Here is a 16,217-nt window from a genome sequence, read left to right as displayed (position 1 = left end):
ATCCAGAGCTGGGCTGGCCATTTGGCATAGAGGGGCAAATGCCCATTGGGCTGATGCGAAGCTATTTATTAGTTTCCTCTACTTCTCCCCCAAGTGACCACCACCACTACAACAACAAAATTGCATTATGTATTAAATTAAATCCAGTAAAACAATCCTGTTTTACTTCGACCTTGTAGACCTTGTCTTTTGAACGCTTCTGTCGACAGTGAGAGGAAAGCCCTGGATGCAAGCCAATCGGACCCTTTCAGAAATCATACCAGCTCCTATTCATTAGCTTAATTACCTAATTAACAGAACGCTAATTACTTGTTGTCGGCATGCTTGTGGCAGAGAGGCTATCACGTAACAGATAGCGATCCTCAATTAATTTACAACTCCACCCAATCAAGTCGTGCCCTTAATCCACGCAACACAGCTGCATGGTGACAACGAGGAACATGCTAATAAATTGAGACCAACGCGAGCTTGTTGGCTCCACTGAGCTGAAAGATCCCATATTGACATGCAGATCAGGCCACGGAAGTATTCGAGATTACGTGCAAGATTGACTTCATACAAAAGCGCACACACATCTAAGTACATCAAAGTTGTTTTAATTACGCCAGACAATCATGTTTATAACGTATGACAAGACACTACAGAAATAAAACACTTATAGTTTATTATTCAAGCACAGCTACTCATATGTGGCATACTTAAGTAGAAAAACATATACTTTTTGTTTAAAAAGTATCGTAAAATTACAAGTACATTTTCAACTCCTGAACTATATCAAATAAAAATAAATACATTAATAAATAATTAAATCTTGAATTGTACTCGAGTACAAAAGTAACAATGAATTTTACTGTCAATAACATACAATGCCCATTTTGGTAACTTGGTACAATAAGGGGAACGCACACAAAATAGTGTTCCTACTTTTATTTAACTTGAAAAGGTTTTGCATTGAGAAGAAAAAGAAAAAACATATTTTAAATTTCAGATGTTTTTTAAATTTTATTTAATAAAGAGCCTGCTCGTGTTGGCTTGACTTTTATGCTATCAAAATCTGTTCCTTTATTTTAAGACTGTTAAAATGACAAAAATAATACAATTACATAACATAGATATTACATAACAACCCAAAAATAGCCTTACTTATTAATTTTAGATTAAAAGGTGAATTATTTAAGACTGGCACAAGACACAACACCTCCGTGGATATTAATATTATAATATTAATATGTTGTAAAAGTCCTTTACTGATAATTTAAGAACGGGGCGGCGTGGCCCAGTGACCCTGCTGTTGTTGGTTCGATTCCAGGCCATTGTGACTGTGTCAAAATATCCATGAGCAAGATATTAAACCCCCAGTTGCTCCTCATGTTGCATCATCAGTAGGGGAATGAGTAGTTGTACATTGAATCCCAGTTACATTTAGAAGCAGTTACCTTTTATTATATATTTAATACCAATGAAAGTAACATTTATGTATTGTTCATTGTACAATAAATATCAGTAAAATGTACAAGTTGCTCTGTATTTTTACAGAATTTTTCTGGCAACCCCGACAGATTATATATATATTTTTTGGACAGTGAAAGTAGTCATCACCATCACAGAAAGCTGTGGAAGTATCCAATTGAGGAGCCAGCAACAATTCATTCCTCAAAGAAGAGGCAACAACATGTATTTAGGGCTGTAAGACTACGATTAAAATAAAACATCCTCGCGAAGTTGCGAGGGACGTTATTGACTCCATTTATCATCATCATGTCCCAGTAGATATCATAAAACGATCAAATCAGGGAGTTTTTTTTTTGTGGCGATCCATTACATGGTAATTTTAGCATTACTCAGACAACAATTCTAATGACGACTTTTGCACAGATCTGGGCTTTCTGATTTAAAGTTAAAAAAAAAAAAAAGAGCCAAGGTGGCAAACCTTTCAGCTGAGGTTTATATGCAAGGTTTTAATAGTGCAGAATTTCAAGATTGTATTTATTATTTTACAAAACTACAAGTTCATTCAATTCTCGGTAAACAGTCCGTATCGTATGAAGCAGGTGAACATATTATTCAAACTGGGCTATTACCGCGCACAATCAAACGGTGGCGCTGTCTACTAAGAAACACACAGCGAGGGTTCTGCAGCGGCAGCATGGTCTCTCGGCTGCAACCCCGAGGGGGGAAAAAAAGTACAGTACTGTATGTAATGTCTTTCATAATGAAAAGGGCTGTGCTTCTCAGACCTTGATCAAGGACAAAAAACAACTTCAAGTAGTTTCTCGTGAAATCAAATCAATGTTGCTTTACAATTAGTGTTGACTGGACTGTTAAACTGGCCTAGTAATTTCTTTATGAGGCAAGCAAAATACATTTTAATCACTGTAACATCAGTCATGGCAAAATATGGTTAGCAGTAAGCAAAATCTTTCAACCAAATATTTGCTACAACTAGCCTTTTTCGATCATTTTATAAATTAGGCAAATATTGGACATTCACCAAAGAAAATACTGTATGCATCTGAGCCATGTAGTCAGAAGTAATGTGAAATTATTTAATACTTAAACTCCTCCCAACACATTTGGTAATTATGTCAAAGTCAATTATAAAAAGTTGTGGCATTTCTGAAATATATGTAATTCATTGCCTCTCCGTTGTAATTAGTTTAGGTTGTAGTTTTTCCCGACAACCTCCCTTGTCGCCCTTTCTGCTAAAACTAATGCATATCATTATATTCCCCCATAGAAAAAAACCTACTTAGTGCTTCTTAGTGCTCTTTTCATCTGAATAGCACTTGTGATTGCGACCGCTGCAATGCAATGAACGTTGTTTACGCAGCAGGTGGATATGACGTCACGGACCTGGAAGATCAAAACAACAACATCCAAATCGGCGCTTCTTCCCCTTTTTCTTCCTCTTTTGTTTGCCTTTTTATACCTTTAAACAATACTCAGGAAGGAACACGTCTTTTTTTTCAACGACAACGACCTGGACGACAAACTATTTGCTTCCACCCTCCCGACACACGCTAAGTTAGGTGTCAAGTTAGTTAGTGCCCCCGCCACCGTAACCAAAAAGGATGGCGGAGTAATCTTGTTGGTGTTTACTGTGTGATTTGTGTCGCACGCGGTCTCCGTACACAAGCTGGCGCGCAGCCCTTTATCTCAGCCTAAGCAAGTTGTGTTCATCCGCGTGCGTCTAGCTGCTCTTTAGCGACTCGCATCTTGGTAAGTTTACGTTATAGCTAATAACGTTCACATGTATCTTTGTTGTGTCTTATTAAGACGCCAGTTGCTACGGCGCGCACACGTGCATGCACACACAGATATTCTTTTGTACATGGCTGTCGCTTAGAAGTTTGCACGGCGAACACACACGCGCACACAAACACGCACACACCTGTATGCTCATACTAGCGCATAAATGCAAATGGCATAAATACATATGTCGGTGTGATGTGTGATTAGTCACCTTGCAACTTTGCCAACGTTGTGCTCTTGCTGTGTTGTGAAAGTTCTGGCAAACTTCTTGAGACGAGGTAAATGCACCGATCAACAACGCATTACGGTGTTTTTACAACCAAGGTAAACCGCATGCAGTTAGTTACGACATTAAGACATCCAATTGAAAGTGGAAGCACCCTCTTCGGATAAATTGACACCTTTCATCGCATGCCACAGTAGGTTTGCAGTGATTTATTTGGAGGAAGAGCAAAGTAGCAGCAGCAGCAGCCTTTGTCCACGTGTTTACTGTCTCTCAAACTTAAGACACAACTGGCAAACATAGAAAGTTATTTTTTTTTGGTTGAATAAGCATTTAAATAATTCTTGGATTTCCTTTTATTCAATATTTATTATATCTTAAAACGGTTTCTATATTTACATATCTATGATAACATGTTAAATAGGTTAAATTAGCACAAGTAATTGTTGGTGTGTTTTGTATGAACCTCTTTAAACAGGCGCACTGAGCTGGGTGTGTTTTTTTTTTGTATTGTTTTAAAATTGCAAATGCAGAAGTTGCTGTCCAATAATAATAAAGCACTTGTTATAATGTTATCCCGCTTCTCGGTGAATTCGTAATAGCCTGATAATTAGTGAATGCCATTGTTATTGTCACTTCCTGAGTTTCAAACCAAGTAGTTCACTAAATACATTGTTTACTTTCAAATCTCTTTTGTAGCAAGTGCATTACAAACTGACACTAAACTTGGATTTTACTTTTCAGTGATTTCAGCCATGTAAGTTTATTTTTAATGTAATGAATCGATACAGGAGAATGACATATTACCATTGCATTCTTTTATTGTTGTTGTTGTAAAAATACACTCTGTGTTCTAAAGAGAAACTGCCGCTTTAAGACGGTTTGCTGGCAGTGCTGCCTCCTCCTTCGTCTTTGGATTAGTCATTGTCTGAGAGTGGGGGGAAAAAACACTTTTTGGTCGAAGAAGGAAAGTAAATACACTCCTACAACCGAACCTTGACAACCCAGATTAAGGAAAACATCACAGATCAAATAGTGCTGCTGCTGGGCTGTTGTCATGATCTTCCTGAGGGCGGGAGCGAGGGAGGGGCTGTACACTATTTGAACAGCCACTGGGGTCAGTGTGCTTGCTCACTTATGCAGAAATGGACCTTTACAAATTCGGACCCACTTTTTATGCTACAGTACAGGGACTTTTTTACGCAACTTTTTCAGCCTTTGTGTTTGACATGGATATCAGACATTTGCTGAGTATTTGCATTTGCCTTCTGCTGAGTTTGATGGAGTCAAATTTTGATTGTTTATTTTCTGCTTCTTGAAGCCAATGGACCTCACTCACTTAGAAATGTGAAAAATAGTTTCTCAATGGGCGGGAAGCGCTGTCTCCGCCGGTACTGGACATTTGGGTTTGGTCGATGTTTTGCTTTTTTTTTTTTATCCATTTTTTTTGTCTGCACACAGTCCATGACGTCTTCTTCATGGGCCATTTATTCTGTCTAAATTATTATGAGGATGCCACCCAGTGTTCAGATTGAGTCACCGCAGTTGAAATAAACGTTGCCTACATGACAAATTTGTGCTGCTGGCTAAACAGTAGTGGTTCAATCATGTTTTCATAAATGTTAATTGAAGCACTGTTAGATTCTTTTCACATGACTGTATTCCTTGAAAAGTTGTTGAACAACCACATATTTTGATTGAGAAGTTTTCTGTGTATCATGTATTTATTTAAATTAATTGCATTGCGTGTTCTATACAAAATACGTATTTTTTTAACCAGTGAAAAACACTTTTGGTATCGTTGACTACTCAAGAGCTGAGTACTGCTATTGGTCTGAAAAAAAAAGGTTTAAAATACACAAATGAAGCAAGAGGATGTTTTCATTATGACAGGAATCAGTGTATCAAGAATGAGTGTTCTAACAAATGCTATTATGTTAGCCACGGTGGGTAACAGTCAGTTAAATCAAAGGCTTGAATGTGTGGAACGATGGGTAAGGGTTCACATATTTGAATCCATTCTTGTGGGGCTCAACCATATGCTTGAAGCTGTGCACTGCTTTCAAGCGCAACCTTAGCACCTGTCTCCATCAGCTGTCCAGTCTGGATTTCAATTATGCATGAGTAAAATGGATGTGTGATGTGGGAAAAGTCCATCACAAATGATGTGTTGTTGTTGCAACTATATGATTTGTTTTGTCAGATATTTTATATTATAAACGTTTAATTAAAAAACATTTTTTTTATTCCATACTATGAGGGCTGACGTCATATATCGGGGCTGATTCAGGTCTAACATTAAAACCTTCTTGAAAGTGCCACCATGAGCCAAGTTGTTATGGCCCTGTCAGAACCAGTACTGGCCCCCGTATATTTGTATACAACACAATACATTTAAATGATTACTTTATATTCTGTGTCTATTCTTTACGGGGTATATGCCACGGAGGAGGCGGGACTTCCGACGTTTTCTGTTTGTGACATGTGGGCCGCGTCCCAGTTCTTGCGCTTCCGCCTTTGTGCCTTTCGGTTGCGTGTTCCCGTCGACGGGTGCGAGCGTTTGTCTCAGTTGTCCGAAGCATTTCAGAGTTGAGACGCGTTTGGGGGGCGCAGGGGTGGGGGTGCGAGTGTTGGAACCCGGCCGGAAACGACGCTGATGTGTAAAACCCGGAAGTCGGAAGTCCGTGTTTACAGTTGCAGTCATGGCCATGTGTACTAACCTCACTAAAATCAAGACATTGCAATTGCACTCTAGCAGCAGTTTTTATGTGAAGATATATTGTGAAGTGCTGGCATTGTAGAAACAAAAACAAATGATTTGAAAATATCACTCATTAGCTTTGGCATATGCCGTATTCTTCAGTAATGATGAATACAGTTCTTGTCGGCAAAACCTTCATTTTCAAAACTAGCCTACTCCATCAAATCTTGTGTGCTCCTCTTGTTTGTATGCAACCCCCTTGTGTGGTTTTCATCTTTTAATTTCTAATTCATGTTTTCTCTGTGTCACTCTACTGTATAGGGCAGCAAGGATATGAAGGTATGCTGCTTTGGGACCAGTTTGAGGCTGTAAGTGCAGAAGCCTTTGCATCACTGCCTTTTACTTTTCATGCATGTCAAAAGTCCAACTCAGATGTCATGAAACAAACCCAACTGGAAGTACACAATGGTTTGGAAAACCTGTCCATTGACTGAGGCCTCTGTATAGTAGATCAGAAATAGTATTAGGCTGACTTACAAATGATGCTTGTGTGATATGATATGAAAAGATAAGTGGAATCGTGACTCACTTACTATAGATTTCCCCTATATGAAAAAACTAGATTTGTGCAGAAATGAGTTCTTCAAGTGGGCGTGGCAAATTAATAATGAAATCATAATTTGCAGACTTGGATCAAATGGTGTGACGTCACCGGAACAGACGTTTTGTTTGTACATGCAGTAATTGTTTAGTGCGAATGCACAGTTACGGACTTAAACCATGTGGAAACACCACTTGATGCAATTTACATACACATGAAATCATACCCGATGCTCTTTTGACAATGCTCGGAATCTTTTTATGGCACCTCTGCAAATCTCCAGTAATTGGAGGTACAGCAAACACAAATGCGCATGTTGATAGTGGGGCTTTTTTCTTCCCGGTTATTATTTCAAAACGGCAACAGTGAGACGTTTTGAAGTGCTGCGCGATCATTTCGAAAAAGGAAGCAAAATACGGATCTTTTCAAGCAAGCGGCCGTCTGCAGAGATATCAACACAACATTGATCCTTCGGTCTGAGTGGCTGCCATGTTGAGCAAGTCCCGTGATGGTGTTAAAGCCCCGATTCTAAAATAACACGTGGCTGCTTTGTAATAGCATGTCTGATGTTTGTAACAAACCAATCTGTGTCAAAATCGCTAAAGAATTCAATGAGTTGTAATGAACTTATTGGAACCAAATACCTGGCTTGCTAGTGTACCAATTAGCATGCAGGCTAACCCATACAGCATTCAGGATGTTTTTACAATGGTTAGACAAATCGACCTCGAGATATTTAAATGATACGCAAAGTTTATTCAAAGATGTCATACATTAGAGTTATTTTAACATATGCCTCGTCTGTATAAGTACAAAATAAACAAAAAAACATAACTCTCTTTTGAAGTCTTACTTCATAAATGAATAAATAATGACACACTGTTGTAAGCCCAACCGCTTTTCATGGTGCGACTTGAGCGAAAGTTCTGGGCTGCCGTCACAGCTCAAGACAGTATTTGAACGCGAAGGAAGTGAGGCACGTAAAATGCTGACCTACTTTTTCCTTTTAAAAAGATAAAATACTTTAAAAAAGATATAACAATAAGAACACACAAATCGGTACCTTTCACATTTGAACCGGTTTTGTTCCAATTTTCGGTACCTGGGAATCGAAACTGGTACTTAACGGTACCAAAACGGTTCTTTTATACTCTCTCAAATTTTTTAAATGTTATTAAATTATTTGGGTGGTAATAAATATCCATCATTGTTTATTTAGCAGTAAAATCTTTTGTTTAAAAAAATCTATTTAACAATTACTTTTCAATAAATAAAACTAGGGCTGACAGTTTAACGCGTTAATTAGATAAATTTATCACGATGCAAATTAGTGCGTAAAACCCCCGCAATCGATCGTGAGTGGCAGGTCAATGTGCAAGCATTTGAAATTTGGCCCACTGAGGGACCCGTAGACTGCAGCTCACGACGAGTTTATGGACAGCTGTCCGCTCTTGTTCGCAAATACCTCGCTACTCCTGCGGTAGCGTGATTCGGACAAAATGTAGTCTCTCGAATGAATAAATCATTCATAAATCAGTTGCAAAGTAGAGAGCCTGCAAAGTACTAATTCCTAGTTACCATAGACATCACTGACGCCTCATGAAATGAAATGGCAGTACCTTTTAAAGTATCTCGTCCTTGACTTCTTGTCTGCCTACCGAGTTGGCAGTGCCGGGCTTATAAGAAGCATAACATGGCAGGGCCATTCCGTTGCCATTGCTGGTTGGAAAGTTGGATTTCTTTGATCACGTCTTGTGGATGCATCACTCTGGCTAAGCCTGCTACTCGCTGTGTGATAAACCATCAGCGTACTCAAATTTGAGCCGGCAAGTCCGTGGCTGGAGGAGGGATGAGCGAAGCAATGCAAATTTTGTTGACAGGCTGCTACTGCTGTTTTTTTTTTTTTGTGTGCGTTACTCTTCCCTTGTCTTTGAAGATCAAACCAGGGAGCGTAAGTGTGCCTCAATCACATATTTGAGGTGTATTCTAAACTACAACAGTTAGAAGTTCACCGTGGAGTTGTGTGATTACTGTTAGTGCCCCTATCACTACATAAAACATCAATGTGAACCCCCGTTATGAAAGGGAGCTGCTAATTGACTGGTTGTTGCTTGTTTATTTGATATATTTACCAGCTGGGCAGTAATTGGAAGGTAGTAATTACCCAAGATGCAATGCTGTGCAACGCTGCCACACTCATGAGACTGGAGCACAGATAAAAGTTTGCAGGTTCTTATTATAATCTAGCATGCTGCTTGATAGCGGAAGGGGAGATTGCTAATTGGCCCATTGTCCCTCATGCAATGTCATTGTTTACTATTATGGTGTCGAATATGAGGATCAAACACAGGCTACTTTTATTGTTGCACTCTTTTTCCCCGAGCCTTAACGGTGTTGCTCGGACCTGAGCTGAATCATTAAAATGACAATTGAACGAATTTAGGTGGTTGTTACTCCTTCATTGAAAATGACCTAAACTTTGAAACCTTGATGCCAAGGTGCTAGAATAATAAATAAATAGTGGGGTTGCCCTCTTGGGTTTACTACTGTGAAGTCATACTTGTTGTGGTTGTGTGAGCTATTCGTGGAAGATGACGGTATCATCCTGACCTTTAATGATTCAGTTGACCTGAGACTGGGAAGATAGTGGTGCCATCTGATTTATTTTGTGCCTTAGTTTCATGTTCAAACAAACTGTCTGTTTTCCAAGAGACACTGTCTCCTGCCTTCCAATCCCGTCTCTCCAAATGAGCTATACTGTATACCGTGTTTATGCTCTGACTGTTGTTATTTGGTAGCTTGCTGTCCCAGTAGAGCTTCCGACATTGTTTGCCTCAAACGCCAGAGCTCCTTAGAGGGAGTTTGTTTTTGCTCTCTGGGTTGTAAATGGGGTGTGGTGCCGTTCCCAAACAACTATGGTCAGAGTTAATTTTGTTTTAAATGTTTCGGTTCGTTGAGCATATGCAGTTGCATTACATAAATTAAAATTTTGTAAATGGTGTAAATACAAATTATGTACATACGAATATGTATATGTGTCGGACAGAAACCTTGCAACAACTGAGATAGCATAATGGCAGATGTGCTCACCCCCCCTTATAAATGGGGGTATGTGTGTGTGGGTTCAGAATAAAGCTGAATAAAGCAATCACATTCAAATGTCAATTTACACAGGGGTGTGACTTATCTCCACTATAGTAAAAAAAAAAAAAGAGCCATACAGTGGAAAATGAAGGAACATTACGCCTAATTTAACCAAAATGTGCCAAGTATTTTGTCAACAATAACAATGATTATATCTTCATATCATGCAAATCAATATACAAACATGACTTATATATGAATTATTTCAAAACATATGCATACAGTATTGGAAACGAACATCTGCAACATAAAATATACCAGTTATTCTTTTATATAGCGCTATTAAATCAGCATAGCTATATTAAATCAGCATATGAAAAAATATATAACTATAACAAAACACATCGGAACCATTTACATTTCCAAAATATTGCCAAAATCATGACATGACCCTCCCTCTCTTAACAACACCTGAGCTGTTGCACATTATTTATTTATTTATGTATTTAATTTTCATGAATTGTATTTTATTTTTTATAATTTTTTTTGCAAAAAAACAAAGTCACGATGGTGAAACAGTAAATCACTACTGTTCATGTTACTCAGCAGTTTATTTGTAAAAGAGCGAGTAGGTTTGATGATACAACCAAATGTATTTAGCTGGGCAGTCCGTGATAAGTGGAGAGGCTAAGGGTGGATCTCAATGGACCTTTTTGCAAACCACGCTCCCAAACGCCCCCAAATGCACCTAGGTCTGTCAAGCTTCTCCGATACGATACAAATCTATAAATTGATGATTGCGATTTTTTTAAAACTCAAATTTAGAAAATACAAATCAGTAAACTTGAACATGTACACTGTAAGATTTGCATGAAAATGTATTTATCTGAAAATTCAGGCTTCTAACTGAGCCGCTGCATTTAACAAACAGGTTGCAATCTGTTTCATGTTTGAACAGCACTGAAATAAAATATTAAGGCTTAATGTTCCATTAATATAACATTCTTCCATGCTTAATGTGTGAATCCTAACCCTAAGTAAGACGTTTTGTTGAATATTCCCATAAAAAATTGATGTTTAAAAATGGATTCGGCCGCATATTGAATCGATTCGAGAATTGCGCGCTGTAATATCGCAATATATTTCCGAATCGATTTTTTCTAACACCCCTAGTGGACGGCCTCTAACCCCGCTAAATGTCTCCAAAACAAGCATTCCTATGTTTGCTCCAAGGTAAGACTATAATGGGCCACGCTAAAGCTAACTAGCAACCGAACGAGCTAAAAGATAGCTTTTAGCTCAGTTGTCAAAATCACTTTAGTTCTAGAGGTAAGATCATCCACAAAACTGGGCATCAAAGTTATACTTACGATTATTTAATATTGTATATTATCAGGAAATCATTCACCACACGGTTTATCTTAATCATTGTTATTTAATGTTATTTTTTTTTTTTTTAAGAGCTCAGTATTGTTCATTCGGAAATGTCATCATCATTGCTTTTTTTTTTTTTTTTTTTTTTTAAATATATATATATATATATATATATACACATATATACATACATATATACATATATACATACATACATACATACATTTTTTTTTTTTTTTTGTGTGTGTGGGTGAGTATGTGTATGTGCGTGCGTGCGTGCGTGCGTGCGTGCGTGTGTGTATTTGTTAGCTCACCAGAAAACCTATTAGAAAAAAAATCTCATACCGTTCACCTAAATCGAACACCAGGAGACCCGAGGGGACCGAAGAAAACCAAGGAAGGTGAAATCTAGCACCGACCAGACACCCCCCACCAGAACTCCTCCCCAGCCCAAGAAACATCCAGACCCCAACAAATCCAAAAAACATAAAATCAGGGAGGCCTCAAGAGACCAACGGAGAGACCGAGAAAAGGAAGGAAGGACAGACGAAGCCGCGTGAGATCCGAGACACCAGCCTCCACCGATTCAATAACCTGAGGAGGAAACAGATTGTGTCTGAGTTTCGGTAGATGCTGGTGTGGTGGATCTGGCATGCATGAAAATCTCCACCAAAGAGGGGAGCCGTCGACCCCCGCCGGAACAGAGCAAGCGCAACACCTCAGGGCCCCCCAGGCCGCGGCAGCGCCAAAGGACGACCCCCGGGCCCCACCAGGGCCACCGGCCGGAGAGCAAACCCAGGAGCAGGAGCGCCCCCCGCCCCAACACGGCCCGCGCCCCCGGCCCAACGCAGCAGGACGGGGCACTGCAGGCCCACCAGGCACCCCACCGGCCCCCAACCCCCGCCCCCCCACAACCCCCCGCCCCCCATCCACCCCCGCCACCCACCCCAACCCAGCCCCAGCCGCCCCCATGCCCCCAATCCCCCAGACACCCCCCACCCCCAGCACCCCCCACCCCGCAACCCCCACCACCGCCCCCCCCCCCCCAACAAAGCCGCCCCCCCCCCGACCCCACCCCAACCAACCGGCAGCCCCCCAACCCCCGACCCCCAGCCCCCGGGGACCACCCGCACCCAGGCACCGGCGCCGAAGAGGGGCCGGACAGCGGAGCGGAGAGGGCAGCCGCGCCCACCCCACCCCCCGCCGTGTGGAAGGACGGAACACCGGGGGCAGAAGGGGGAGATGGGGGCACCGGAGGGCGGCCGACACCCCCGAACCCCAGGCCCAGCGGGGGAAGGCCCCGGTCGTCACCCCAGCGTTCTTTGTGAAAATTAACCCCTGTTACTGAGTCCGCCAGCTCGCGGACTGGCGAACTCTACCCCTAAACCGTGAATGTGACCCCACCCAGTGTATATACAAGTGTGGGGCGATAGGGCTCGCCCCCCGGATACTGGGTCCCGCCCGAGGTGTCAGGACGCCCACCGGAGCGGGGCGGGCACGACACCAAACCCCAGCCACCCCCGCCGGCCCCCATAGCACCAAGACCCGGGCCATGGATGGAGCCCCCGGCCCAGGGGAGGGGAAGGAAGGCGTACCGGGGAAGGGGAAGGGAGGAGGGAAGGGGACGACAAGAAGGGCAGGGGGCAGCGGCAGGGACGCAAGGAGAGGGGGAGAGGAGGAGGAAGGGCGACGAGGGAGAGGGGACAGGGAGGCGGAGGACGGGCGGGGAGAGGCGAGGAGGGAGAGGCAGCAAGGGGGAGGAAGGGGGACGGGAGAGGGAACCACCGGGCACCCCGGCGGCCCACAGGCCCCGAACCGCATTGTTATTTAATGTTAGCCGGGTAACTTGACGTCCTAGTAGGTATTTTACGCTGGGTCTCATACTGGGAGCTCTGCGATGTTTAATTTTATACAAAGTAAACATAGCATCGTAACAAGCACTTTGAACTTATTTTTTTCATCTTTCAAGTAGCATTTTGTGTTACCTTAGCGAGGGGGAAAAAAAGCACGTAGTTTACAGGTAGGGCCTACATTTTTTCAAAATGGGAATTATTTTGTGTGATTACAATTTCCACGCTGAGAGAATTATTTTTTTAGCCTTGATAGTTGTGTAGTCTGCTTTTCTGCATATTTTAATATTATGAATATATCCTTCCGCTGCATACTGTAGACCCTTTTTCCTCAATCTGGAAGATATAACTATTGTATTGCTACAAAAGTAAATGTACAGAAGGACGTCGGACCCGGAAGCGTCAACTAAGGGGCGGCCGTGGCTCAGGGTTTAGGGACGGTCGTTCAGTAACCAGAAGGTCGTTTGATCCCCGCTCTCACCAAGTCATGTGTCGTCGTGTCCTTGGGCAAGGCACTTCGCACAAATTGCCTCCAGTGCTACTCACACTGGTGTATGGAAGGTGCGAATGTTTGGTGGTGGTCGGAGGGGCCGTAGGCGCACACTGGCAGCCACGCTTCCGTCAGCCTGCCACAGGGCAGCTGTGGCTACTTAAGTAGCTTACCGCCACCGCAGTGTGGACGTGTAAGTGCAAGAATAATATATCCGAATAATATTAGATAGAAAAGCACTATATCAATCCAATGCATTATTATTATTATTAAGGGAGGGGCGGGGCTTTTGTGAAAACTCCATTCTCCTATTAACTTCTCCCTCCTCTAGATACAAAGACAGCAACACACCATGAAGAGAAAAGATATGCACCCTAAAGCCTCTGTAGCTAGCAGAGGTCAGTGTTTCACTTCTCTCTTCACTGATATGTGACTTGCCATAGCATTAATATGAGAATTTTGAAACCAAAGTACCTCAATATTTACAATAGTTGCACCCCTAATATATAGGCTATAGAATTTTTTGATTTTTCAATGTTCATTCATTTTAAAAACCCAATATTAATTTCAATAATAGCCACAAAGTATGTTCTATTATACAAATATACATTTAAAAAAATCAGAGCTGTAGTAATCGCTAATTATATTACGTAGGTTGCGCTGCACCTTACTTTACCTGACATCTTTTTTTGCGACACACTGTCTCTTTAAACTTGAATGAAGATTGAGGAGGAATTAACTGACTTTGTAATGCACAAAAGAAATGATCTTTTCAGAAAAAATACTTCAATTGCTATGCGGTTTATGTCCATTTCAACTAAATTTTTTCATTGATAATCTCTGCAGTATATTATATGCGTTCATAGCAACTCTACCAGGAGCACGTGAGAACATTTTGTAACTACCAAATTTTATCTGCAGTATTTATGCCTGTTGCACATCTATTTTATTCCATCCTTTTGCATACTCATCCCGCACACAAAACTCAAATGTTTTATGAAATAAAATAAGCTCAAAGCCCCCCCATACACACACACACACACACACCCTGTGATAGCCTACCAATTGCAGATGTTAACATTAGAAAGAGGGAGCAAAATAAGAACATTTGTAAGTTGTTTTTGTATTTTGTTGCTGCTGTTTGTGTTTACATTTTGCTACCAGTAGTTCATACAAAAGGAGGGTTTGGATTCAGGTTCAAAATTGAAGTTGATCAGCTCGTAACGCTGTTTGCCTTTTTCCCCTGTCACCTTGTCATTGTTTCTGTGTCATCACTATAGCCGCAAAATGGAAATGCTTTGAGCCATCTATTTGGAGGATGGCTCTCTATCACGCTCTCACATTCTTTTAAAAGGGAAAAGGAAGATGAATTTTGCCCATAAAGGCTGTATCACAAGGGCTTTTTATCCTAAATGGCTTGGGGAATTGTTATCTGTGGGAAGTGTGTCCTGCCTCTATCGTGTTCAATCAAGTGTCCACTTAGCTGTGACTAGGAGTAATTGTTCCCAAGTGGGCCACACACTGACCTGTTAATGTCTGCTTTGACCCTCTAACCTTGTCAGCACGTCTTGGGGAGGAGTTTAAATCATGTGGATTTCTGTCGTGTCTTTACCCCACCGGGTCAAGTGGGCATCGGCCCTGAAAGACCACTCTCTTGTAATTGTTCCCAGCACCGCGGGTCAGCTCAGGGTGTTCCCAAAGATCAACACTTATTAGATGTGTTACTGACGGTGGCGTTACTTAACGGGTCGAGCCATTGATCCGGTGCGACGCCAGTGTCCTTCAATTCAGTCACATCAACTGATGATTTTTGATGATAACTTTTTTGCCTCCCGCTTATCGAAGGATGACACTGAAAGGGGAGGCTTAGATATGCTCAGTGGCTGCAAAGATAAAGTATGTGAATATTTATCTTTTAATGTCAGTCTAATGTGTTTAGAGTAAGGCTGTCATCGTATGACTTCAATAGTTAACTCACGATTGATCACAAATCAGTTTTAAATGTACAATAAAATGTACAATACAATACAAATATGGCTGCATCTTTTTGTGATACAGTCATTTCATGATAATTCATAACATTTAGTTAAAATTAAAAAGATGTACTGTACTATAAAAACAAGTGCGATATTGATTTGTGTTGAGATCCTTTTTCTGCCACAAGATGGCATAATTGCATTTGTAAGACGTTGGTGACAACATTGTGCATTTTTCTTTTCATATTAAGAGCTATCTAATCTTTACCATGAAGTAACTTGTGATATTCTGCACATTTTTAAAACTGTCAAATACAACTTGACCCCGGTCTCCAGATGCTCCACAGATATATGCATTATTATTAAATTTATTACTGTTAAATTTTGACATGGACGTGTCTGCTGCTGGCTTTCCAATTAAGGGGCGGTCACTAATCACGCATTAACAAAATTTGTGGCGTTAAAGGAACTTTAAAATAACTCAAAATTAACGCACTCATTTTGACACCCCTAGTTTGTAGCAAAAATAAAGGAAACGGAATCCCGTTCACAATACTTTTTGAGCGAATGTAACACAAACTGGAGTCGTACTACATACATAGCATCTATTCAGATTTTTTTTTTCCAATCTTTGTGGTTTTTTTTCCCTCTTACCCAATCCCCCCT

The 16,217-nt window shown here is 41.0% G+C and overlaps 1 protein-coding gene across 11 annotated transcripts in view; it reads left to right on the top strand.

Annotated features, from left to right (window-relative positions):
- The first annotated feature begins 2,864 nt into the window (after positions 1–2,864).
- The window catches only part of foxp1b (forkhead box P1b), a 188,372-nt gene continuing 175,019 nt past the window's right edge, over positions 2,865–16,217 (top strand). For 4 of the 11 annotated variants that reach the window (XM_086087385.1, XM_086087382.1, XM_086087387.1 and 1 more), the window contains exons 1-2: positions 2,866–3,219; positions 6,498–6,544. The gene's annotated coding sequence lies outside the window, so the exon portion shown is untranslated. Of the gene's footprint in view, positions 3,220–6,497; positions 6,545–16,217 lie in introns of all 11 variants that reach the window. The other 7 variants (XM_086087389.1, XM_086087388.1, XM_086087384.1 and 4 more) reach the window with 5 other exon arrangements.

The sequence above is a fragment of the Leptonotus elevatus genome, chromosome 10, assembly GCF_054856555.1.
Source record: "Leptonotus elevatus isolate MCC_2025b chromosome 10, RoL_Lele_1.0, whole genome shotgun sequence".
Classification (NCBI taxonomy): Eukaryota; Metazoa; Chordata; class Actinopteri; order Syngnathiformes; family Syngnathidae; genus Leptonotus; species Leptonotus elevatus.
The sequence above is the reverse complement of the archived record's forward strand: the minus strand, read 5'-3'. Positions and strand labels throughout refer to the sequence as shown.